The following is a 27,960-nucleotide window of genomic DNA, read 5'->3' on the forward strand; positions in this document are numbered from 1 at the left end:
GTTGGATGGCCAAAAGTTTGATTCCTGCCCTGAGTTAGTTTACTTCATCTGTGGTGGCTGTAAGGATACAATTAGTTTCAGTTGTCCTAGGTTAAAAGGGAGCCAAAAGTGGTCACCATTCCTGGGAACTTATCAGTATCCAATGACTGGGGCTGGAAAGTATGCATGCGTTGCCATTATGTGCACCATTCATGAGTTAGCACTGCTGAGTGGCGTGTCACCAACCAGCCACAGATAATGGCAAACCATTTGTGTGCTGTAAATAATTTTCGTACAAATGGACGGAAACCTGTGGGCAATGAGCCCATGATTTTCCAGTTGCTGGTGGGCAAGGCTGTCCACGACCAATGTGAATTCAGATGATCAGTATTTATAGGTTAAAAGTTAGCAAAGGTGCTGACCCATTTATTTTAAATAGGTTGAAACCATCATTAAAATACTGAATGTCACATGAATGCAGCAGGAGTAATTTCTGGGCATATGTGAGGGGAGGATCCAGCTGAGCTGCCATAACCCTCATTCATCACCTTGATTTGCCGATAAAGAATGGCCAGTTGGCTGAGTTATTGGAGAGCTGCTGGCACCTGTGGAATCACATCTCAAAATCAGTCAGGGTCTTCAGGGGAGCTAAAAAGAAACTGTAAGAAAAAGGGGGACATGAGCACTAACAATTTCAAGGTTATTGCTGAATCGTCAGCAATTCAAGGTGCCTGACCAAATCCAAGTTTTACTTCTTGTAAGAAATTCCCACTAATTAGCATAATTCATAGATATCCCACAGTGACAATAATGTTTCCATAGCAGGAAAAGTTTGTTGATATTTTGTGATGTGAATATACTTTTTACACACCATAAATTTTACTCTGTGCACATGCATATTGAGGCCAGCACTTTCGAATGCAAAATTTATCATGCACCTTCAAAGCATTTAATTTACAAACCAAAAATAGCTTTGAAATATACTGTATCAAAAGTAAATGAAGGTAATTTAGCAAAAAAAAACCCCGTAACTTCACAGACTAACACATCCTTCATTCCTTGATCATCAAGTCACAAGGCCAACCTTGGTTCAATGTGGAGGGTAGAAGACCATACCAGGACCCACATTAGGCATATCTTAGGATGTGAAGCTACTACACAGTTACCTGCGTGCTAAGCACTAAAACCACCAGGCTATGGACAAAGATAAACATATTCAATCAATGGATTGGAGAAAAGCACTTTATTTCATGTGAACATATTCAACATTTACCTTTGTCCATTTTACAGCAGGGTCATCATAAATAAGCAAAGTGGGAAGACCACCAGAATGTTTATTTAGTGGGTTTGGTTCAGTGATGTGGGGCGTGGTTTGTATTTGTCTGTGGGAACTTTTGGCATTGTCACAATTTAACAAACTTTTAGGAAAGCAATGTAATCCAGCACAAAAACAGAATTACCTGGAAAAACTCAGCAGGTCTGGCAGCATCGGCGGAGAAGAAAAGAGTTGCCGTATGGAGCCCTCATGACCCAATGTAATCCAACACCCTGTTGAAAATGGTGATGCAGAATCAAGCAGTTACTAGGAGGAGGAGACCTCATGAACATCTCCATGGTGGAGCTCTGCAAGAGTGCAAGACTGAAATGCTTGCAAGTATCTTTAACCAGAAGTGCCAAGTGCATGATTCTACTTGCTCTCCTCCAAAGGTCCTCACTAGCATAGATACTAGTTTCCTACCAACATAATTCGTTCAAACTGACATTAAGAAGTAGCTTACTGCACTCGATACAGCAAAGGCTGTGAACCCTGATAAGATCGCAGTTGATGATCTCCAACATTCATGACTCCTCCAACATTGAAGCACCCCAAGCCAATCTACAGAAGGACCTAGATAGCATTTACTTTGAGCTGAGTGAACTCTGACCTGTCAGGCTTTTCAATCATCCACGAGGTTCAAGTCAGGACTTTAGTGGAATGTTCACCATCTGGATTAACTTGAATGGGGCAATGGATTTGGTATACACCCCCTCCATCACTGGCTATGATGGAGTGGGTGTAAACCGAATGCATTGTGGCAACTCATCAAACTTAATTTGACTGCATCTCCTGCTTTTGTGGCTGCTGCCCACAAGGACAAGTTCTCCAACTCACATACCACACTGACTTGGCCATATATTGCTGTTCCAAGGCCAAAACCCTGACTCATTATGCATGCTTGGCTGTGAGCCCAGACTAATAAAAGCATTAGTCAGCAGGGGGTTCTGTTTTGACAACTAAAGTGAAATGTTGACTTCACTTGATTGATATCTCTAAGTGGTTATCATAAATTGTTCTTGATGATGTGATCTCTTTTGTTAATGTCTCAATGTTTATCTGGACAAGATTTAAGAGCTGTGAAGTATTTGAAGTTTTTCTTATTTATACTTTAATAGCCTGTGTGACAATTTTATGGGATTGAAGGAACAGCAGTTTTTTGAAAGAATATTTGTGAATGGGTGTTTTTTTTTCTCTCAGCAGTTCCACACTTACCATTGTAATTATATGGGTTATTGGTTATGTACATGAGTGAACAGGCATGGAAGGGACAAGGGTTGGTATTGACTTTGAATAAGCTTAACATATGAGGAACGTTTGAGGATTCTGGGTCTATACTCCATGGAGTTTAGAAGGATAAGGGGGATCTGAGTGAAACTTACAGAATACTAAAAGGCCTGGATAGATTGGACGTGGGGAAGATGTTTCCATTAACAGGAGAGACTAGGACCTGAGGGCACAGCCTCAGAGTAAAGGGAAGACCTTTTGGAACAGAGATGAGGAGAAAATTCTTTAGCCAGAGAATGGTGAATCTATGGAATTCATTACCACAGAAGACTGTGGAGGCCAGGTCATTGAGTGTATTTAAGACCGAGATAGATAGGTTCTTGATTGGAAAGGGGATCAAAGGTTACGGGGAGAAGGCGTGAGAATGGGGTTGAGAAACTTATCAGCTATGATTGAATGGCGGAGCAGACTCGATGGGAAATGGCCTAATTTCTGCTCCTATGTCTTGTGGTCTTATGGTCTAAGGAGTATGAGGGGCCATGGGGAGTGGCTGGGGGGGCATGAGTTGGCATGAAGTATAAGGGCCATAGGGGTGGGTGGGGGCATGAATTGGCACTCGGGTGGAATGGAGAGGGCATGCCCACCATGCCCCCTCCGTCCCAACCCTGTGTCAATTCAACCTTTCAAAAGGTCCCCAAATCCAGACTATGGTTCACGACTCCTCTGAGGGGCCGTGAATCACCAGTCATGGAGAAGCAGGCCCGATTCCATGAAAATTGCAGATTGGGGAATGCTAGGAGATGCCTGCCCCCGCAGTGAAGCTGTCTAGGTCGGAAGTGCAGGGTACAGGATTGCTACTCACCCTTATCCAACAACACAAAAATTGGGGGCACCAAGAATGGGGATGGGACTCCTGGAATTGGCCATTTTTAAATGGTGCTGGGGTTGTTCCAACTTTAAAACCCAGACCACAACATTTGAATAATTTGATGATAATTACTGGTCAACTCCCTCCTTATAATGCAGAATTAATGTTGTGTAAAGTAATCTGCTATCTTCCCAGTACCCTGATGCACTCAACCCTCTACACAATGGAGCAATAACTATGCTTGTGCATGCTTGTTTTTTTAAAAATTGCAATGCTTACTTTTGGTTTCAACCTATCAACTGCCTTCGACCTCTGGTGAATATCCATACTGGTCTTCAATTGGAAAATAGCTAAAAATAAATGGTATCCAGTATTGTTGTTGGTAAGTGTTTTCACTTACTATCAGTGAGTGGCACTGTGGCCTCTTTAGGGAGATTTTGAAGAATAGCTCGAGAAGATACACTGCACACCAGAGGAACTTGTGCCACTTTCTTATTACACAAACATCTGGTATTACTGTTGATATCCTTTATATTTAATACATAATACTTTGATACAATGCACATGTATGCATATTCAATTATATAGAAAATTTAGGTCACCCTTATGGTAACTGCAGCAATCTCTCTGATAAAAGCATTCTGCTGAAACCATTACTTGTATCATGACCCACACTACACCAAGGGTCTTTTGTACATGCTCCAATTTTTTTTTTGCCTCTCTTTTCAGGGTTCCAGCTTAGAAAGAAAATCTTTGTCTATTACTATAGACTGCACCTCGATCTGTGCTAGATTAGAGAGAAACCATTTGCTGCATAGATCTCTCTCTGGTGCCAATCTTGAATGCATCTATTTCACATCAAACACTTCATTTCTTCTAAAACTATGTGTTTCCAGAGACATTAGCACCATCAGTATAATGACAACATCATTCAATTCAACTTTCAGAAACAGGAGTCCAGTTTACCCTGGCAGCACCCAGCACTAACGTATTATTGACCACCTTTTGTCAAGATGCCATTCTGAAAAATATCTCGTATGAGGCTGCATGCCAGAATGCTTTAAGATGCTGCTCCTTTGAATGGTAAAGTAAATACCTGCGCCTATGATTCCATATGCAGGAGAAGGAATTATTTTAGTTAATATGCGTAGTGAAATTGTAAATGTTTTCTTTTTGACTCTATTTAGTGTAGTATGAATGGTTAACAGATGAAATATGCTAATGTATGAATGTACCACTGCATCAGTCAGTCATGAGTTAGATGCTTGGTAGAGAAGTTGGAATCATGCCAAGGGGCAGCATGCCTACTCTGTAACTTGTTTATATCTAGTGCTAATAAACAAGTGTTAAGCAGATATCAGAGTATCTCTACAGTCTGTCTACTAACCAAATCCCAAGCCTAGTGTCCAAGATAGGAGAACACACCTCAGAACATGATAGCAGCAGTGGAGACATCGATATAAAAACAAACACTGGAGTTACCAAATGAACCACAGAGTAGTTTGAAAGTAGCTCGTAAAAAATTGACAGAAGGAGGAAGCACATTGAAGAGAGATAAAGATGACCGTACCTGGTGAGCAGTCCCTGCCCTTGCTCTGCCCATTTGACTGCCTCGGTGGCCCGCAGAGAGGCCAGCAGTGGGAGTTATGGAAACATCATTTTCTCCTAAACCAAGCAGCATCCCGCCTTCACGAGAAGGAGCAAAAGCTTCAAGTTAGTTCCTTTCTTTATATAGTAGGCCCAGTAGCAGGTGTCATTCTCTTAAGGCAGCGTGTGCAGGAGTCCAGCATGGACTTTGAGTCTATTATTAAGGCCTTTGACACCTATCTTAGCCGGAAGCAAAACTTAGTAATTGAACAAGCACGTTTTAACCAGCAGTCACAATGACCTGGGGGATCAATTGAATTATTTCTAAATGACTTATATCCCCTTGTTAGTTCTTTGTGGATATGGGGCACTGAAGGATGAGCTAATCCGTGATCATATAGTCATGGGCGTCCGGGATGAAAAATGTTCCGACTTTCTGCAGAACAAAGGTGACCTTACTTGAGATCAAAAGGTCCAGTATACAAGGTAGGCTGAGCTTAGAGCATTTAATCGGGCTATAATTTGCTGTGAACCCATGGCTTCACATGACTCCGTAGATTAGGTAGGCCCACATTCAATGGCCCCACCCACAAGAAAGCCCAATAAACCAAGCGAAAGGGTGGGAAACTCTATGCCAGTAACCACTTTGAAATGCTTGCGTTGTGGCACGAAAACTCAACACAGACATCAGAACTGCTCAGCAGGAGGTGCAGAATGCTTCCAGTGCAGCTAAACTGGACACTTCAAGCATTTCTGCAAATCCAGCAATCTCAATCGAAGTTGAGGACAAGAAAGTATTTATGAAAACCATTCTATCCAAGAAATGAAAAGTCACAAAAAATATGACATCACAGAGTTCCAAAGGGAAGTTGATAGTCTTAGTCCAGACTATTGGTCAGTTACAGTACAAGTTCAAAGCTTCGATACCACCATTAAATTTGATACCGGAGCTGCTATCACCAAACTGGCAGATGACCTCGACTGGCTTCAGCTAATGACCCTTCACCCATCAGATATCAAATTACGTGGTCCAGGTAGCATCTGCCTTCCAGTCAAAGGCGGGATTATTGCTCCTCTTAGATACAAGGGGTGACAGATCGTTGATTCTCTCTATGTACATCTTTATTGAGTGCTGATGTTGGCATACTTCTAGGAATCCTAGAAAAAACGATGATGCTCATCATTTGAACAATTCACTGTTTTTCATGCACAAGTATCCAATCTTTTGTTTAGAAGCAGTGGAAATTCAGTTTTCTGAAACTGAGGAAGTTCAGACAATCATCAATAAGTTGCTTTCTTTCACAGAGATACCATCCACTAGACCCCAGCCAGAAATTGAAGTTTTGAATCTCTTCAGTTTTTCAAGAAATAAGGTGGTGGATACAGAGGCACTGCAGCAGACAGTGACCATACCCATGAAGACCTGCTGGACCTGCTTGGTTCTTCCTAGAAGATGAGAATCTCTCGCAGCACTGAGTGGTCTCTTGGAGGTTGAGGACCTAGAGGATGATTTGGCTTTCCAGTTGATGAATGCAGAATATGAAGTCTCTATTGTCTTTCTAGAAGAATCAGCTGTGTTTCCTGTGGCTGAGCAGTGGTCAGACCTTTGTTCCACTGAACCTACCAATGTATTGCCTAGTCTCTCTCTCATCCTCCATGAAGGGTCTTCCAGAGAGGATGCCTTGCCTGAATCCATGTCAGAGTCCATAGAGAATCACACTGCCAGAGAGCTGGTACCTTCCAGGGGTGAAAATCAATTGACACCCATACTTCAGATCCAGTTGAAAGTCTTCTTCCCTCCAGAGTTGAAGGTCAGCACAGAAGCTGCAGCAGAATCTATAGCACTTCTGGAGCTGTAGAATACTGTACAGCAATCTTGCCCGTAAGTTAATTGTCTACAGGAAATTTGTCTCATTAGGGCTGTCTTGTCTCCATATCCTCAGCAATTCTTCCCATCACCCAGAATGGAGCAACCTCATACAGAGAGGAGTGTGGATCTCTTATCACTGCCTACAGAAAGTAGACAGTCCTTCCAAAATATCATTGGGAAATCATCTCTTCATGTTTTCCTGAAGGAACTTGGTGATTTTTTTTCCTTCATCATCTAAGTTCATTGAAATTTCAGATCTTCAAAGCCTTTTCAGTTTTTAATACAGCATTGGATGATACAGTTATGACAGCCTTCCCTAGATCATTCCTCTTTAGACAGCACCTATCAAACCCACGACCGCTACCATCTAGAAGGACAAGGGTAGTTGATGCATGGGAACACCACCACCTGAAAGTTCTCCTCCAAGTCACTCACAATCCTGACTTGGAAATATATCGCCATCCCTTTACTGTCATTGGGTCAAAGCTTTGCGATGGTTAAACTCTTCCCATCTTGATCGGAATATTTGGGTCACTATTATAATTTAGGAGGGGTGCGGGGTGTGGGGGGTGATCTGTGATTACTAATCCATTTGAAAAGGGGTCCTCCAACCACAAAAGGTTGGGAACCAGTGACTAAGGCAGTTGTTACACATAAATGACAAGAGCAGTCTTGATTTCAGACACCTACCAAGTGTAAAACAGGTACTGCCCATAGGAACATCTTTTTTGTTGTGATTTCCTCGTCTGCTTTTGTTTTTCCACCATGATGCTCACCTTAGAGGGATTGAATCTAAGGTCTGATAAAGCCTAGCTCACCGCTGAAGGTCAGTAACCCATGCACAACTTCTCTGCACAACTGACATCAAGGAAGGTCTGTGGTCAGAATGGTAAAAAAAAAGTTTCTTTCAGGCAAAAGTATTTCTGGTATTTTAGTGACTTTGGAACACCTTTTTTCTGTTTTCTTGCAGAGACCATCAAGTCCCTCCCTGATGTCTTGTTGTTCAGATAGATTTCAGAGCTCCTTCAGGAGAATTTCAGCAACATGACTAACCCAAATCTCAAAATAGCCACCAGTTCTACACAACAGTGGAATGTCCATAACTCACATCACCTCCTTGTGCCCTCTGAGTGAGGTTGTTCAATTAAAAATGTATTATGTGCTGTTTACAGCTGAGGGGTCTGATCAATTGAGAATTGTGTTCAGATTGTATTGTCCAAGTTTAGGATCCTTAACAGCCATCACAGAGAAGAATTTCATTTCAAACTTCAAACTAAATTCCCAGTTGAATAAAGGATAATATTGCTATAATTTTGTACCACACATCAAGCACCAGGACTTGAACACACAAAAAAAATCAAGGCTAACACTCCAGTGCAGTATTGAGGGAGTACCGTACTGTTGGAGATGCTGTCTTTAGGATGAGACATTAAACTGAAACTCCGTCTGCCTGCTTGGATGGATGTAAAAGACCCAATGTCACTATTTTAAAAAAGAGCAGGAGTCTCACCCTGGTGATATGGTCTGTATTTATCTCTCTCTCTCTTCAGATAACATGCTCTAAGAGGGCATTCGCAACCACGAACCTCCATTTTTATCTTGCTCTAAAGTCATGTATCATCTTCATTGGTGGTACATTCATTCAGTTTATGAGGCTCTATAGAAAGATCATTCTTTGTCCACCTCTATCTCTTTTACCATCGATCTTTCCCATCAGCATCAGACTTTCTAATGATTTCTTATTACGTGCTCAAGAAATTCCAACTGTCTCTTCCTGATCTTGGTCAGCAGAGTTCTTTTAGTCACTAGCTTTCACTAGCTCCTCTTCATTGGTAGTGTGACTTGTCCAAGATAACTTCATTATTCACCTCAAAAAACACAACTCTGCAATGTCAATTCTTCTCGGCACTGCTTCACTGATCATCCAACACTCGCTTCCGTAAGTCAAAATTGATGTGATGTAGCATTTCAGGATTCTCAGCTTTGTTTTCATGGCTAATTTTGAGTTGATCATAATCTTTTTCATTTTTTTGAAATGCATCGTTGACCATTCCAATCCCGTGTCTCATTTCTTGGTCGCATTTTTCATCTGATGTTAATATACCTCCTGAGTAACAAAATTTGTCTACCTGTTTGAGCTTTTCATTCTTCGCTGTGATCTTACATTCTGGTATGATTTTCTTTTTGGGCACCACTAGACATTGACTTTCTTCCAATTATGCTCAGTCCTTTCTTCTCACTTTTACTCAATCTATACCACACAAAAAAATACCTTGTCATTATCGCATTGCTGTTTGTGGGAGTTTACAGTGAGTAAATTAGCTGCTTTGTTTCCTACACTACAGCAGTAACTAACTTCAAAAGTACTTCTTTGGCTGCAAAGCGCTTTGGGATGTTCACTGGTTGTGACGAGCACCATATAAATGCTTTTTTTCCTTCCTTTTCACAAAGCCCCATCTCTTGTCTCCAATTATTTTTCTGAATATTGATGAGGTTTCAGTCTTGACTAATGTTGCCCATGGCAAGTTTAATGGTAGGATGCTTTAGAACAGTAATATAATACCACATAACAGACAGAGGCCCAGTTTTTTTGCTCCCAAGTCAGGTGCACAGAGAGAGGAGAATTCCTGGTTCTGTGAACCCAACCTTTTAAAAAAAATGGCCACTCCACAGTTGGGACTCATTCCGGGGCTCTGGGCTACATTGGAAGTTGGGTCAACTGCCCCTGCAATGAGTCCAAAAGTTGCAGAGTGCGGATACGGACTGGGCCTCTGTGCTTTGGCATTTTTTTTTTAAATAACTGAAACAAAGATTAAAACAAAAAAAAGTCCTCCAGCCCTCATGCCCCCACACACTTCCCATGCCCCATCCAAGCCATCTATGTCACCTCATGCTCCCACCCACATCCCCATAGCCCTTTATAGCCCCTATGCCAACTTAGTGTCAATCCATGCCCCCCATATAGCACCCTTTGCTCTTATGCCCTCCATGTTAACCCTCCTAGTGTCCTTTGATAGCTTGACAGCTTTGACTGTTCCAATGAGTGTGCGTAAAAGTGCATAAAATCATGTTTACTTTTAACGATTTCAAAGGGGTACCTTACCTCTCCAAAGCACTACCCTGGCTATCCAAATGAATCCACCAAGTTCAGACCAGCTCTTACCTAGCCTAACCTGCACACTCCGGTTTTCAAACTCCTAGCCTACCAATATCCCACTTCAGTGGAAGCAGATGGTGGTTTAAATGGCCAGCTGCCTCCATAAACCACACAGGTGCAAACCCTAGCCTTACTCCAGTCCCACCCCGCGAAAATAGGAAGTGCTATGTTCAGGGGTGGGATTTTGAGCTTCCAGGATTTTGGCCATGACAGAGAACCTCTCCATCGTAGCGCAAGTCTGGGCCAGAATGTGTTATTCTGCTGTTCATTTGTAGCTGCATTTAACCTGGTCTGTACCTTTCTTATCAATGTCTACAAACTACAAATAGGAGATTTATCACTGTTGGCGGGAAAAGTTTGCAGATTTCTAAATATTTGGTCCCAGGTGAGGAGAAATATGCAGGAAATGATTGTTTTACATGCAGTCCTTTCAAATTCTGAAGGTCGGTGTCTTGCGAGATCACATCATATTGCCTTTTCTCTTTGTCCAATAACCAAATGTTGTAATTTCTTTTCTCTCTGTTGAAAAGGAGCGTGTGTCTGCTGTCATATATTTGTTCATTGCATTTGCTGGGTTTATTGTCTTCCAGTGTAACAATTTCTTTTTAAATTTTCTTTAACACTTTGAGCATGAATCTGATGTACAACAGACTCAAATCTTTTACATCTCGCTGATCTCCCAAGGCGTTACAAATAGTAAGTCAGACATGGTCACCCACTCACACATCTCTAATGCTTTTGTATTTCTGATTCTATTTGTCTCTTCCACTTCTATCTCTCTTTCCTTTTCATTCTTTTTGATTCTCTCTCTATGCTCTTCCTGTTTTCCCTTTCCTATCAGTTGGGAGACAGTATGGCTAGATATGATAATGACAGAAACTACCAAATGGCTAAAGGCTTCATTTGGAGTTGGGTATGTGTGAAAAATGTGGCTCTCCCCTCTTTCATCTTTCCTCTCCAATCCCACCAGCCCCTATGCTTTTGCTTCCATTACATCCCCTAACTCTTCACCTTTTCTACCATCAATTGTCTTGCCTACCACTCCCTCACTCTCATTACTAACCATACCTCTTTGAATAACCCACTCTACCCTTGTATTCTCCACTTATTGTCATTCTTTACCCTTCATTGACTGTATCCAATTCACCCACCCCAAGGGTTTGGGTTGCAGAGACAAAAACTAGCCTCACCTTTTCTCCCATTACAACTCTCCCACTGAGCAATACGTTATCCCCCCGCCCCCCCCTTCCTCTACAACCTGCAGACTTTCAAACATAATTTGGGTCATTTTATCATTCTTTCCTAGTTCATTTAATCTGTCTACTCTTTTTAATGCTGTTAGTGTCCCACACTTTTAGCCTTGGTCTTTTATCAAGGCTTCTCAATTTAACAAAGGCATGAATGGGAAACAAAGCACTTCAGTATGCATGAACAGAGGCCTAAGGGGCCACAAACAAGCCTTGGGGATAGTGACTCATATCAGATGGAATTTACTCGCATGGTTAATGTTGAGGGAGTCGGCCAGAAGTAGAGCAGCAAATTGAAGCTGAATCAGGGCAAGACCGGCTGTGGACATAAGGAACTGTTGAGACTCATTGTCATTTAAAAAATAGTCACCTCGAGGAGGTACAAAATGCTGGCAGGCACTTGGGGAACTGCAAACCAGTCAGAGAAGAAGGAAAAATACGAGTTTCTCATCTGAGAGTTGACACTTTACACTTGAGCAGGCATTGCTTTAGTAATTGGCCATGACATTAATAATACATCTTAATTGAAAATTGACTCAGAAACTACCTGTTTTTCCCTTCCGACCACGATTCAGTGAATTTTAACTTAATAGTACCATTTAAAAAGAAGTCTCGAGAGTACATCATTAATGTAGAATTAACTGGTAAAGGAGAGATTCTTCAGAAAATAAATAAATGCCTGCTGAATTAAGATGTCAATCTTAATGTGCTGTGTTAGGAGTGTGCTACAGTTCTAAAGCAAAGTTGCTTCTTTTCCAAATTTATAATTACTTATCTGGAGCGCATACTGTACATACTTAAAATCCACCACTGTTACTCCTTATACTGCCTAATACACAACACCTAACTTTCTGTAAAACCCAGCTTTGTTCAAGACTTGAATGTTGCTCCCGTATCCAGTGAGATTCATCCATCACCTTCATGTGCAGGGTAGAAAAAGGCAAATCATCTGGTGAGTGATCTTTCTCTCCACACCAGCCTTCCTCTATCTCTCTCTCTCTCTCTCTCACTCACTCTTGTCCAACTTGCTTGTTTAGCAGCAGTGGATTAAACCTGTATGTGCTCCAGTTACATAATTATAAATGTGGAAAAGAAGCAACTTGCTTTAGAATTGTAGCATAATCCTCCTAACATAGCACACTTTGCTTTATTAATCTCTGAGTATTCCTGCTCAACAGTTTTTGCTGTCTATTTCCTCCTAAGGTCCAATTATGTTGGTGTCCACACATCACAAACTATCTGATCCATAGCTCTGGGATGCAAGTTCTCTCCCACAGAAACTCCTGCACATTCAACCTCTCAAACCAGTGTTTGAAAATGAGGAGCTCTCATTTTCAAATTTCTGCATCGCCTTACCCTGCCCTATTTCAGAAAGCCTTGCCACATATCCTTCCCCATTTGCATTCTTTTACTCACAAGATTCCGGATTACTGCTCTCTCCTTGACTCTATCAGAGATCAATCTTTGAGCCATTTATCCTCTGGAATTCTTTTATAAAACCACTTTGCCTAGTTACCTCCTTCAAAAAATAAAAGCCAAAATAATTAAAATAATATTTTCGATTGTGCTTTTAGTCAGGACAAAGTACCCCACTTGATTGGCACTTCATCCACCATCTTTAACATTCACTCTCTCCACCACCGGTGCACTGTGGCTGCAGAGTGTATCATCTACTGCAGCAACTTGCCAAAGCTTCTTTAATAGCACTTTCCAAGCCCATGAGCTCTACCGCCTAGAATAAGGGCAGCAGGCGCAACAGAACATGATCTGCATGTTTGCTCTAAGACGCACACCATCTTGACTTAAAACTCCATCATGGTTCCTTCATCATCATTGGATCCTGGAACTCGTTCCCTAACTACACTAACTGTGGGAGTACCTACACCACGTAGACAGCAGAGTTCAAGCACATGGCTCACTGCTACCTTCTGCAGGTCAATTAAGCATTAGCAATAAATGTTGTCATTGTCATTGTCAGTGACACGTGAACAAATAATAAAAATATAGCAGGTCTGGCAGCATCGGCGGAGAAGAAAAGAGTTGACGTTTCGAGTCCTCATGACCCTTCGACAGAACTTGAGTTCGAGTCCAGGAAAGAGCTGAAATATAAGCTGGTTTAAGGTGTGTGTGTGGGGGACGGAGAGATAGAGAGACAGAGAGGTGGAGGGGGTTGGTGTGGTTGTAGCGACAAACAAGCAGTGATAGAAGCAGATCATCAAAAGATGTCAACAACAATAGTACAATAGAACACATAGGTGTTAAAGTTAAAGTTGGTGATATTATCTAAACGAATGTGCTAATTAAGAATGGATGGTAGGGCACTCAAGGTATAGCTCTAGTGGGTTTTTTTTTATTTTATATAATGGAAATAGGTGGGAAAAGGAAAATCTTTATAATTTATTGGGAAAAAAAAAAGAAGGGGGAAACAGAAAGGGGGTGGGGATGGGGGAGGGGACTCACGACCTAAAGTTGTTGAATTCAATATTCAGTCCGGAAGGCTGTAAAGTCCCTAGTCGGAAGATGAGGTGTTGTTCCTCCAGTTTGCGTTGGGCTTCACTGGAACAATGCAGCAAGCCAAGGACAGACATGTGGGCAAGAGAGCATCAACAATTTCCAGTTCCCCGGCCCCTACCGCTTCCTCTTCACCATGGACGTCCAATCCCTCTACACCTCCATCCCCCACCAGGATGGTCTGAGGGCCCTTAGCTTCTTCCTCGAACAGAGGCCCGAACAATCCCCATCCACCACTACTCTCCTCCGTCTGGCTGAACTTGTTCTCACGCTGAACAATTTCTCCTTCAACTCCTCTCACTTCCTCCAAATAAAAGGTGTGGCTATGGGTACCCGCATGGGCCCCAGCTATGCCTGTCTCTTTATGGGGTATGTGGAACATTCCTTGTTGCAGTCCTACTCCGGCCCCCTTCCACAACTCTTTCTCCGGTACATCGATGATTATTTCGGTGCTGCTTCATGCTCTCGTCAGGACTTGGAAAAATTTATTAATTTTGCTTCCAATCTCCACCCCTCCATCATTTTCACGTGGTCCATCTCTGACACTTCCCTTCCCTTCCTTGACCTCTCTGTCTCAATCTCTGGTGATAGACTGTCCACCAATATCCATTACAAACCCACCGACACCCACAGCTATCTCGACTACAGCTCCTCACACCCCACTTCCTGTAAGGACTCCATCCCATTCTCTCAGTTCCTTCGCCTCCGTCGCATCTGTTCCGATGATGCTACATTCAAAAACAGTTCCTCTGACATGTCCTCCTTCTTCCTTAACCGAGGTTTTCCACCCACGGTCGTTGACAGGGCCCTCAACCGTGTCCGGCCCATCTCCCGCGCATCCGCCCTCACTCCTTCTCCTCCCTCCCAGAAACATGATAGGGTCCCCCTTGTCCTCACTTATCACCCCACCAGCCTCCGCATTCAAAGGATCATCCTCCGCCATTTCCGCCAACTCCAGCATGATGCCACTACCAAACACATCTTCCCTTCACCCCCCTTATCGGCATTCCGTAGGGATCGCTCCCTCCGGGACACCCTGGTCCACTCCTCCATCACCCCCTACTCCTCAACCCCCTCCTATGGCACAACCCCTTGCCCACGCAAAAGATGCAACACCTGCCCCTTCACTTCCTCTCTCCTCACCGTCCAAGGACCCAAACACTCCTTTCAAGTGAAGCAGCATTTCACTTGCATTTCCCCCAACTTAGTCTACTGCATTCGTTGCTCCCAATGTGGTCTCCTCTACATTGGAGAGACCAAACGTAAACTGGGCGACCGCTTTGCAGAACACCTGCGGTCTGTCCGCAAGAATGACCCAAACCTCCCTGTCGCTTGCCATTTTAACACTCCACCCTGCTCTCTTGCCCACATGTCTGTCCTTGGCTTGCTGCATTGTTCCAGTGAAGCCCAACGCAAACTGGAGGAACAACACCTCATCTTCCGACTAGGGACTTTACAGCCTTCCGGACTGAATATTGAATTCAACAACTTTAGGTCGTGAGTCCCCTCCCCCATCCCCACCCCCTTTCTGTTTCCCCCTTCTTTTTTTTTTCCCAATAAATTATAAAGATTTTCCTTTTCCCACCTATTTCCATTATATAAAATAAAAAAAAACCCACTAGAGCTATACCTTGAGTGCCCTACCATCCATTCTTAAGTAGCACATTCGTTTAGATAATATCACCAACTTTAACTTTAACACCTATGTGTTCTATTGTACTATTGTTGTTGACATCTTTTGATGATCTGCTTCTATCACTGCTTGTTTGTCGCTACAACCACACCAACCCCCTCCACCTCTCTGTCTCTCTATCTCTCCGCCCCCCACACACACACCTTAAACCAGCTTATATTTCAGCTCTTTCCTGGACTCGAACTCAAGTTCTGTCGAAGGGTCATGAGGACTCGAAACGTCAACTCTTTTCTTCTCCGCCGATGCTGCCAGACCTGCTGAGTTTTTCCAGGTAATTCTGTTTTTGTTTTGGATTTCCAGCATCCGCAGTTTTTTTGTTTTTATAATAAAAATATAGTTAACCCCCAAATCCCTACTGCTGTCTCATCCAAGCTAATTGTCATGTCTTAGGATGACAATCAATGTTTCAGATGAAATAAATCACCCTTTTTTGACAGGAATTTCGGATTATCAAGATGAACACCTCAGATCAGTTGGAACACAGAACTGAAAGCCACGAGAACCAGATATTACTATCTCTAATTGTTGGCTACATGCTAATTTGAGGCAGAATAATCATAAGAATGGTTAATGATTTATTTAGCAATTATCCCCAAAGAGTTTGTATAAAATAAAAATGTCAGAATGCAACTTTAAAAACTTGTTTTAATTTCTGCAAGGGTATTCCTGAAACGTCCATGTGATGATTTATTTTCTTCAATGCTTTTGCAGCTTCTTCTTTTGAGGTAAAGAGGATATGAATGGTGTGAACGAATTAACTGGTTTTGTTTAAGCATTCCTGTCAATGAACTGATAGAATTGCCATGATTTGAAAATAGTTAAATGTAGACTTGTGTGAGTGTGAGCTACATTGCCTAGGTATATTCAATAACTTCAAAAGCTCTTTTCAATTTGTTCACATGTAAATTGCGGAGGTCCCTTTGTTGCAGGGAGACAGTCCACACCATTCATATTAGTGCACAGGAAGATGTGAGGCAGGTTGAGAGCCTCCAGTCCTTGGCTTGCCGTCAGCTCAATCTGGGACCACAAAATTTAGCTGCCCAAGCCTGTTCCTTCAGATTGTGTTTTTGTGCACTTCAGTCTTTTAATAATGGCAACATGTAATGATTTTCACTTCCGATACAAGGAAGTAAAGCTTTCTGATGGCTGAAAAGAGCAACAAAGGCTTAATGTTCAACATGTACATTTGATATTATTTCAGTAAGCATTAACCCAATTAATCTTGGCCCATAACGTTGTACTGAAGTCCATGTGATGATTATTTTCACACTTAAAATATTTGTGATCCTTTCATAAAAAATAAATACTTTTCACCTGAGTACCAAAATTACAAAATACCCAGAAAATGCACAAAATAAACTGCCATAAATCGAACTAGTCAGGGAGGGGAAACATGGCTATTTATCAGATTATTGACTTGAGCCTTGTTGGCGAAGTATAGCAAGGTCAGGCAGTGAGCCACTTTTGAGAGTACCCAGCCTCTGCCCTGCTCTTGATTATGCTGGTATTGTTGAACTTCAGGATGTTGATGTTGGTTTAGTGCTGATAATACTATCCTCAGGAATTCCTGCAGGAATATTCTGATGTTTGGCTTTAATAATCATCCTGTGTGTTGGTTTGGTTCTGATTACTGCTGGGTTTTCTTATGAATCTCAGTTTTTCTAGGGTTCCTGGTACCACATTTGGTTGAATTTCATGTTTTTTTTTATTCTGTCATGGGATGTGGGCATTGATGGCAAGGTCAGCATTTATTGCCCGTCCATAATTGCCCTTGAATTGAGTGGCTTGGTAAGCCATTTCAGAGGACAATTAAGAGTGAACCGCACTGCTGTGGGTCTGGAGTCACATGTAGGCCAGACCAGGTAAGGATGGCAGCATACAGGGCTACGGGCCAAGTGCTGGAAAATGGGATTAGAATAGGTAGGTGCTTGATGACCAGCACGGACACGATGGGCAGAAGGGCCTGTTTTTGTGCTGTTTAACTCTATGATTCTATGGTACATGGCTCTACATCCCTACCTCCTGCTTTTATCATGTACATTCCCCCGTGTTAATTTCTAAATTCCTCTGTGTTTTTGTGTGCTATAGCTTGTAATCTTATATAAAAGCAAACAATTTGTTTGAGTGAACCTGTAACTAGGTGATGAAAAGCCTGTGCCTGCTGCATTCAGTCTAACTTCTGGTCTTCACGTGTCATAGGGCAAGTGCTGGGCTGTATTTGAGTTATCAGCTTCTGGGTGGGCTGTGCCAGCCTTTGCGAACCAGATGGTCAGGTTTTTTGCTTTATTTTTGGATTGTGTGCCAGTTTCCATCTAACTATTTTGAGTTCTCCTCAACATTCTTTTGCATGAACAGAAATATCGATGTAGGTTTAATCCAATATTTAGTATATTGTCTTATCTGATCCATAGCATATAAGTTTATCTTTGAAGCTTCAATAAATCCTTCCATAAACGGGGGTCAACCTATACGCTGACTATAAAATGTGAACTGCTGGTGTTGGAGTAGGTGATTGCCATTTTGAAATGTAAAAAGAAAACATTACTCAAGTTAAATCAATGTCACATTTTATTTAACTAAATAGTTCTATAAGGATAGCTTGAACCACAATCATAACATTTTAAAAACTGTCAAATGCATTGTCTTTGCATCCAACCCAAAGAGTTAATCAAATTCATTTTGAGTCACATTGGTTATGGCATCATCATAAGGATCCCACTCTGGATCAGATGTGGCACTTTTAGTTTCATAATCATCTGTTCACAACAAATCATCTTCCTCTCTGTGCACTGGATTGGATATTCTGCATTTTTTTGAACCATCTCGTGACAGTTTGTGCATTAATATCATCCCACGAATTGATGGCAAAACCACACAAAACGTCAAAAAGGGCAACGTGCATATTTCCACTCCTTGTAAAGGTCTTTTCTCCATCAACCATCTACCTACTTAATTCGGTTGCAACTGATCTGTTCATTGGTCACCATGCATGTTCTGCTTGGTGTGGGTGTGTCTTAAACTTCCATGCATCTCCTTGGCAACATGGCCTTTATTACCTGCTTGATCTCATGCGCCAACTTATAAGGTGGGTATAACATTAAATACTTATTTCTGAGCAGAAAAATTGACGCCAACTTCAAATACATGTATAGCCCTGAACATACTATTATTAGCTGAAAATTGAGAATCAACTTATAAGCTAAGTATAAGCCTATTGACACTGAAAAAAATTGGGCTGTCTTATATGTAGGGTTGACTTAAAGACTGCAATCTATGGTATTTCTTTCACAAGAGCTCTTAACAGTAGAACTTCTTAATTCCCAATTTTTTCCTTTCTCCCCCAATCACCAGGCTCCTTAAACTCAAGTTCAACTATTAAATTTAACTTCATAATTTACTTTTGACTATTCTCTTCAACATTGATAGACCTTCATTCAGGTTTCTCAAGAAATAAAGCCCAAATTGAATCGCAGAGTTCAAATCTTCCTCAAAATGTGTTTATTGTCAAACTGTTTGAAATGGATTTTCAGTTTTAGTATTTTTAATAAAAGAAAGGTGTGCAGGTTGGATCAGCAGTGGTATTCTAATTCTCCATAATTTTAGAACAAAAATACTTCACGTGAATTCTGAAAAAGACCAATGGAGTGGCAGCCTTCCAACTTGTAAGATGATGGTTTGCGCTGTGGTCGTCAACTCTGTGATAAGCATCGCCTGGTGTGACTCAGCAGCCCAGGTCTGGCATGGCAGCCTCTGCCACAAGACAGTGGGCTGAGAACGCGCACAATTTGCTGGCCTCTGTTTTTTCTAAGCCCTCTTCTCAGCCAACTGTGCTTTCCATTTCTGCTCACCTCTTCCAATGCCCTTCAAAACAGCCAGCCTCCAGCGGTCATGGCCGTGAGCGACTGTCTCCCAGTTATCAATGTCTATGTTCGCTATCTTCATAATTTACTTGTGGTGTCCTTATAGTGGAGGTATGAATGTCCAGGAGGTCGTGACTCAGTGGCCAGTTTACCATGCAGAAGGTCTTTAGGTATATGGTGGTCACACATCCAATGAACATGGCCGAGCCAGCGCAGACACCGTTGGCTTAGCAATGAGTGTGTGCTGATGGAATTAATGCATTCCAGGACCTCTGAGTTCACAAAAGACCAGTTCTATAAGGAGCTTGACACTACTAAAAAAGTAAGAACATCTTTACTGACTGGGGGATTTCAACACAACAGTGGACATGAGCCATGAGGCACAGCCCTCCTGCCTCAGACATCATGGCCTGGAAAGATAAATGAGATCAGACAGACTACTTGAGCTTTTCTGCTCCCATTAGTTTTGTGTATCTAACGCATCTTTCAGAACAAACCATGTCACAAGAGTAGAAACATCCAAGGTCAGGGCATTGACACCAGCTGGATCTGATCATCACCCGACGTGACTCTCTGAACAGCACTCTCAACATGTGCAGCCACCACAGCACTGACTGTGATATGGATCACTGCCTGGTGTGCGCCAGAATTAGGATGTAATCCTTGAAGATTTTTCATTCAACACAGAAATGCTGCCCTAGTTTCAACGCCAACCATCCTGTCTACCCAGATGACAATCAACTCAACTGAACAGCCGCACTCCGGATTCCCACACAATGCAGAAGTGAAATGGAACATACTTTGGGACAACATCTACAACATTGACTATCAACGTATGGGAAGCAAGGCAGAAAACTACTGACTGGCTTAAGGCTAATGGCACTGCGATGGAACCAGCCATTGAAGTCAAGCTGTCCACTCTCATTAATTATAGGAGAAATCTGAGAGAAAAGACTGAATGCACTAAGAGGCACTCGAAGTAAGGTACAACAGCCTGCTAGGCAGTGTGCCAGTGGCTACTTGTTACAACTTTGCAGAATATCCAGATGTCCATTAACACAGGGAATGCTGGGACATGTATGAAGGGATCAAGAAAGCAACTGTTACAACAGCAAAGAAAATGGTTCCATTGAAAACAAAGGCAGGGAAGGTCATCACCGACCAATAAAAGTTGAGAGTAGGGTGGAACACTAGCTTGAATCGTGCTATAGGAAAAGACTGTCATCCAATATAGAAAGCCCGCCTGTCAAGGCAGAGCAGAATATCGAGCCCCAGTGGAGGAGCTCGGAAAATTTGTTGATTCACTTGCCATGGACGAAGCTTTAGGGGCTGATGCTGTACCACCTGAACTTGTCAAGCACAGGAAACCAGCAGTCCAGCATCTGCACAAACTTCTGTCTTTGCTGGAGGGAGGGTCAGTGCCGCAGGGTACATGTGTTGCAAAGATTGTGACCCTGTACAAGAACAAGAATGACCAAAGCCACTGCAATAACTATCGAGGCATTACCCTGTAAACATCCTGGGAGAAGTATTTACCTGTGCTGCCCTTGTCAGACTGCAGTTCCTGGCTGAACACATCTAACCCGAATATCTGTGTGGTTTCAGATTTAGAAGGTGACAGCAAGATATTGCAGAATGTCAAACCAAATGTGAATTTAAAGCTGGAAATGCTGGAAACACTCAGCAGGCGAGTCACATTAGGTTAAGAACAGGCAGGTTAACAGTTTGGTTTGGGCCTAATATGGTCAAGTTGGAGAAGCCCCTTTATAGAACAAAGTGGGGGGAGAGGGGTTGGAACAAAAGGCAGGTCAAGGTTAAATTGCATACTCATAATCTTGAATTTTAATTGTTGTTCTTTGCATTTTGTTCTGGTCAGTTTTATAAAGAGTTTCTTCCACCTGACCATACCAATTTTAGAGATAGTTTCCACCAGAGCATTGACCTCTTTGGCCTTTTATATTAACCTTTCAAGAAGTAATTTAGAATGCAGCTAATGGTTCATACCAAGGTGTCAATGGTTCATACCATTTAATCTGTTTGACGTAAACCACCAAAAATTTTTAGATCCTGGATTTAATCAGCATAAACTCCAGGGCCAGTTTGCAAGCACCAGGCTGCCAGAATCTGATTTATAAAAAGTAGGTTAATGTGGCATTTTTCCTTTTAGCTGTTAACCAACTTGTTTCATCTCACTGAGGGACATCCTGGGGGTTGCCAGGACGTCCCTCAGGCTCTGTGACTTCTGAGAATTCCAGGAATAGCCTTCTGATCTGGCTGCAGGTGGGCATGCATGGAACATTGCAATTTCTGGAAGGGGTAGACATGGAGATGGTTTAAATGACCAGAAACTCCTTATTATATCATGGAATTGATATTTAATTTGGAAGAGGATTCCATAAAAGGATTTCGAACAGTGCTTGGCAGCTGACTGTCGGTTTCGGCGGCTGGTGCATTCTCCGTGGCAATGCCTCTACAAATCAAGGTCCACTTGCCAACCAATCAGCACTCTCTTCTCGTACAGCACGAATTGTTGTTTCCCTTGTGTTGTTCTTTTGAGGTGTTCTGATGGGTGCAGACAAAGAACTTCAACATGTCTTTTTTAGCAGTACTCAATATCAGTGTATCAGAACATAAATTGATTAATTACATTTGAGTAACAACTGCACATTTGAGCTTTGGTTGGAGTTATTTCTTGTTTTGTTGGGAACTAAATTAGGAGGGAGAGTTAAGTAGTACAGATAAGAGCAGAAGGTTGCGAAGGGACATAGACAAACATAGCAGAACTATGGCAGATGTTGTTTCATTGGGCCAAGTGTGAGGTCATCCATTTTGGATCCAAGAAAGACAAACCAGAGAATTTTCTGCATGATGAGAAACTAGGAATTGTGGAGGAGCAGGGAGATTTGGGTGTCCATGTACACACCACTAAAAACTGATAGGTATAAGGAAGTAAACTAAAGGCTAATAGATTGTTGTTTATCTCAAATAGGGCTGAGTACAAAGGGGAGAAATAGTTTTTTAGTAGTACAGAGCTTGAGTATTGCTGACAAAAGAGGCATGCTATTGAGAATTTTCAACTTGCATTCGTCAGGACAGATGAAAGAATACCAAATTTCAAACAGAACAACAAATTATGCTGCATGAGAAAAAGGATGCTGATTGGTTGGCAACTATACTCTGGTCGAGGTGTTGCCATGGAGAATGCACCAGTGAACTGTTAGTCCCCATGCTTTTGTTTAAATTCAAAAAGGCACGTCACCTCTGAATCAGAGAACCATTGTCTCCTATGCTTTTGTTTAATTGAAAAAGGCATAATGCCTGGACACCTTATTTCTGATTGCAGAGGACATGGCCCATATGAATATATGTACCTTCTAGCAAGCGTAAGTGAGCCACATTGAGCCCGACTGATCTTAAATTCGTTGTTCGTGTAATTCTAAGCACACTCGGTATTGTTTAGTAAGTGCTGTCCAATCATGGAATCGCATCTTATGTTTTGAGTTTTGCAAGTACGAGCTGGTTGAGTATGGTCAGTACCCTGCCTGTTGCAAACAACAAAAGGGACATGCTGTTTGATACAATCTATCTGCCAGTGGGATGTACGGCCTAAATACCTGATATCACACTGGCACTGAAATTCATACAGCATATTACTCATTTGTGTAGTAGGCAGAACATCTTTTTGGTTTGACCGCAGCATCATATTAGTGGAGGTTACCACATAGTAGCAGTGTGAAATGGGTGGCTTCACCTGGATGGTCAAGTATACTTCAAATTACCCTGAAAAGATGAGGTGTCTCAAAAATTTGAGCAACAGGTGAAGCCGTTGAGTATTTCCTTGAGTAAAGAAGATTAGTCTAATCTAATCAAGGGGTTTATGACGATTAAAGGATTTGACATGATAGGTAGAGAGAAACTGTTTCCTGTGTTGGGGGGAATCTAGACCATATCTGGACCAATTGTATAATTGAGGGTAATAAGAACATATCCTTAAAATTAGAGCTAGCCCATTGAAAAGGGTAGTAGAGATCTGGGATATTAATCTAACAAAAGGCTACTGATACTGAGTCAATTGAAAACCTGAAGACTGAGGTAGATAGACTTTAGTTAGGTAAGGTAATCGGGGATATGGATCAAAGGTGGGTAACTGGGATTGAGTAATGGATCAACCAAGATCTAACTGAATAGTGGAATGTGCTCGGGGCTGAATGGCCTCCGTCTGTTCCCATGTAACTCGCTATTTGAAAATGACATGCTTTAAAGGATTGAAAGGGCAGTTACAAATTTTTCTTGAAATCAAAAGATGCCAATCAGAATACATAGATCACGGTGTCTAGGTTGACTTTTGAAACCTCCAAAAATCCTTCCAAAAATGGGGGTCAACTTCTATGCTGAGTATAAAATGTGGTCATCATTTTGAAAGATGAAATTTAAAAAACACCAGTAATTCACATTAAATTAATGTGGCACAATTTATTGAATTAATTAATTGTACGAAGCTATGGGCCAAGTGCTGATAAATGGGATCAGGTAGGTAGGTCAGGTGTTTCTCACGTGTCGGTGCAGACTTGAAGGGCCGAAGGGCCTCTTCTGCACTGTGTGATTCTGTGTGAATCTGAAAAGGCTCTGTACATGACAAATAACATACTGAAGATTGGATATAGAAAAGAAAAACAATATAAAAATGAAATAGTTAAAAGAAATTGGCCACCAAACAGGTATGTAATTGGATAGATTATGTAAGTGAACACTTTTGCACCGTGGAACTATCTTAAGCTCAGTTCAAATCACAAGTCAAAATGGCACTTAAATATGATTGTATTTGCTTGAAAAAAATGATTTTCTTATCCAAAGTGAATCTGCCTTGTCAGGAGAAAAATAATACCTGGAATTTCCATTATTTTTGAAATGCTGCTCTTAACAACTTAGTTTAATATGTTATGGGAAAACCCACAAATCTGACAGTTTTACAATTATATGAGGCACAAGGATTGGATACACCCAGCCATTTTGCCAGAAAGGTACTCAATAAAAAAAAGATTAATGCCTCATTTACCTTGTACCGCAGCAATCGGTGACGAGCTTAACTTCAATGGTACTGCTGAAAATATGGTGCTGCTACTCAAAAAGTTGGTTTTTTAGGCCATCACTTGCATATTTAGAGACACTTGCTGCAGCACTTTAAAGGCTGATACCAGACCCAGAAACTATGTTTATTGTAGTCAGTGGCAGGGTCCACTTGTCAATACAAGCCAGCAACATGCACTATTCTTTACTGGTCTATGCTCATGCTTAGCTATTTTGGGAAAGGCACAGGATCAGCAAATAAAGTCACAGCAAGAGTCACGAGGGACAAAGGGTCATGCAAAATTAAAGCATTCACAATGTTTTAAAATTGTGCTTTAGCTGTTTATTTCAGTAGGTCAATTGTCTTGTGACTGATAGGGACACAGCTGAAATTTTCCAGCCCCTCATGCCAGTGGGATCTTCCTGTCCCGCTGATGTGAACGGAGATTTCAATGGCTTGCCGAACCTGCCACAGAGGTGGGGGTGTGCTGGAAGATTCCAGTCACATTACTTTAATATTAATTACAGTTTAAGGTCACTGTGTGTGGGCTATATGGGCTGAGAGCGAAGGCAATCTAAAAGTTAAACTAAAGAGTAGCAAACTTAGGGATTCTGACAGGCCCAAAACTCGAAATAAACAGTAGCAGTGATATCACTGGGGAGCTCACTACTAATGAAGCTGGCAGGCAGCTGTTTCACCCTCTGTAAATTTGAAGTCATCTTAAAACTCTTCTGTCTGTTCCCTAACTTCACAACGTCCTTTTCAACTATCACCCTCGTGCTCGTTAGCCTACATTGGCTCCTGGTCAAGCAATGACTTAATATTGAAATTCTCATCTTCGATTTCAAATCACTTCATGGCCTTGCCCAACATTCTCTCTAAGTTCCATGACTGTGCAGCAACCCAGATGTTCCTGCACAGATCCAGCATGAGTTGGCCCCTTTACCTTACCAAGGTTGTGTGTCTGTGCAAATAAAAATTTAAAGGGCCTTTGCACTTAAACAAAAAGGCCATGCACAACATAAAAAATGAGAGAGAATGTTGGCCTTGCTCTTCCCTATCTCTGTAAACTCCTCCAGCCCCACAACTCTCTGAGATATCAACACTCCAATTCTGGCCTCCAGTACATCCCCGATTTTAATCACTTCTGTGCCTTCAGCTGCCAAGGCCCTAAGCTCTGGATTTCCTTCTCTAAATCTCTCTGCCCTTTCCTCCTTTTAAGATGCTCCTTTAAAACCTACCTTTTTGAACAAGCATTTGGTCACCTGCCCTAATATCTCCTTATGTTACTCTACATCTTTCGGATGAGACATTAAACCGAGGCCCCTTTTGCTTACCCAAGAGGACGTAAAAGATTCCATGGCACAGTTTTGAAGAAGATCAGGGGAGTTATCCCTGGTGGCCTGGCCAGTATTTATCCCTCAGGCAATAACACTAAACGAGATTATCTGGTCAGTATCACAATGCAATTTGTGGAAGCTTGGTGTGCACAAATTGGCTGACTCCTTGAGGAGAAGGGTAACCAGCGAATACTGGTCTGAACTGATCTTGTATACTTTAAAATGGAACCCAAGAAAAACTGGGAAATAGGAGTACTGGTCCGAACTGTTTCTTCCTTCTGGGTAATTGGCTGTAAAGTGCTTTGAGATATCCTGCGGTCATGAAAAATACTATATAAATACAGCTTTTCCATGTTTGCACCAAATTTTGTTCAGTAATGCTCATGCAAACTTCCTTGAGTGATTTTACGATGTTTAAGGAGCTTTATAAATACAAGTTGCTGTTGTCGTTGTTGCTATGAGGCACCTTTACAAGATAAACTGTGGAACAGAGATTACAGAATAATAGCTGGAGGACCTCATAGCAGTGGCATCCTTCTGTACTGCTGCTTCATGGGCTAGTATGGGAGTAGAAGGCTGACAATTAAAGGTGAAAGTTCAAGGCTAGGATTTTTCTGCTCCCATCCGTGGCAGGTGTCATGGCGGCCTTCAATGACAAAATGCGCTTCCCGCCACACAATGTCGGGAAGGCCATTTGAATACATTTAAATGTTATGAATACTCATTATATCAAGGGGTCACATTGGCATCTAATTAGACCGACGTGTTTCACAACATTGTATAAGCAACATGCACCTGGCAACCATCACTTCACTTGTGACTTCGTGGTTTGTTCGCCTACCTTTCATTGTGTAGTGATCGCGGCACCTCAACTCAGCGTCAGGCTTTACAGGCAGCATTACTTCACTCTCGGAGGGTAACACAGGCAAGGATCTGCCAGCGGTAAGGCGGGGTACTGTGGAAGTGTCTGCAGAGCAAGTCCTCCAGCTGGAAGGGAGCAAAAGTACCACCACCTCCATGTGGACCAGACAGAATCCAGGGTTGGCACCTCAGGGAATTAGGGTATCCACAAAGGACCTGGCTGATGCACCCGTGCGGTAGCCACAAAACCTTGTAGAGAGAAGGTACAGCAATGCTCATATTGCTACCCAAACACTGGTAGAGCAGGGCCTTGGCATCTTGAAGATGCAGTTTCAATGCCTCAATAGATCTGGCAGAGCACTCCAGCACAATCCACAAAGAGTCTCCCAGATCATTGTTTGCTGCGCATTCCACAACCTGGTGCTGCAAAGGGGTAGTTGGGGCGGGGGGGGGGGGGGGGGGGGGGGGGGGGGGGGGGGGGGGGGGGGGGGGTTGACGGCGGCGGTTGGGGGGAGGACTTGCCAGATGCAGACATGGAGAAGCTGCACTTCTTCTCCGATGAGGAGAACATTGAAAGGGATGAGGGCGAAGAGTTTGAGGAAGCTGAGGCTGCATGGGAAGAGGCTATGTCACAGGCCAGACTAGGCAGACATGCATGTGAGGCTCTTATAGCTGCCAGATTCCAAGAGGGAGATAACAAGTAGTAGTCTGCATCTTCTTGGACAAGTGCCTTCTCTCATGGACCCACATGAACACCAGCATTGCTAATCCTATCCTTGCAACCATGCACTTCAATCTAAGAGTGAGCTCTCAACCATTCTGACAACCATTGTCCTGGTCCTTGTGGTGAAGGCTCGGTAACGTGTCTTTGTTGAAAGGAGGTTCAACCTAGACGAGGGCGTTCTGGTATTGCACTTCAGAAGGCACAGCCTCTTGTAACGTCTCTGCAGCATCGCAGTTGCCATGGAAGACCAGTAGAAGCAGGAGCAGCTCCACAATCCTCAGTGCTTATTGCTGTATGCCTTCAGTCTGACAAAGCTCCTCAAGGAGATCAATCTTCCAAAATGGGACAACACATTTGTGTCACCTCGATGGTGTAACTTAGAGGTCACAGTTGGGCCACTGTAGCAGGTGATGTTATACAGGTCTAACTCTATTTTGACATCACCTAGCCCTTTGTGTCCCCTTCTCCTCCATCACATTGACATCTGTCTCTCTCAGTTAGGGATGTGGGCATGCATTCATCCTGACCTAAGGATTTGGAGCACCTTAGGATCACCAAAGTTCTCACAGTCAGTCCGCCCTCATGACCAGCCCTGGTCCTTGCTAATTGCAAGATGCAAACACACCATGAACAACTCAAGGTCACATTTGTTT

General features: G+C 42.4%; 1 protein-coding gene across 4 annotated transcripts in view; it reads right to left on the bottom strand.

Moving 5' to 3' along the window:
* Positions 1 to 27,960, bottom strand: part of sema6bb (sema domain, transmembrane domain (TM), and cytoplasmic domain, (semaphorin) 6Bb) — a 590,981-nt gene that overhangs the window by 488,380 nt on the left and 74,641 nt on the right. The gene's annotated exons all lie outside the window — the stretch shown is intronic.

The sequence above is a fragment of the Carcharodon carcharias genome, chromosome 14 (assembly GCF_017639515.1).
Source record: "Carcharodon carcharias isolate sCarCar2 chromosome 14, sCarCar2.pri, whole genome shotgun sequence".
Taxonomy (NCBI): domain Eukaryota; kingdom Metazoa; phylum Chordata; class Chondrichthyes; order Lamniformes; family Lamnidae; genus Carcharodon; species Carcharodon carcharias.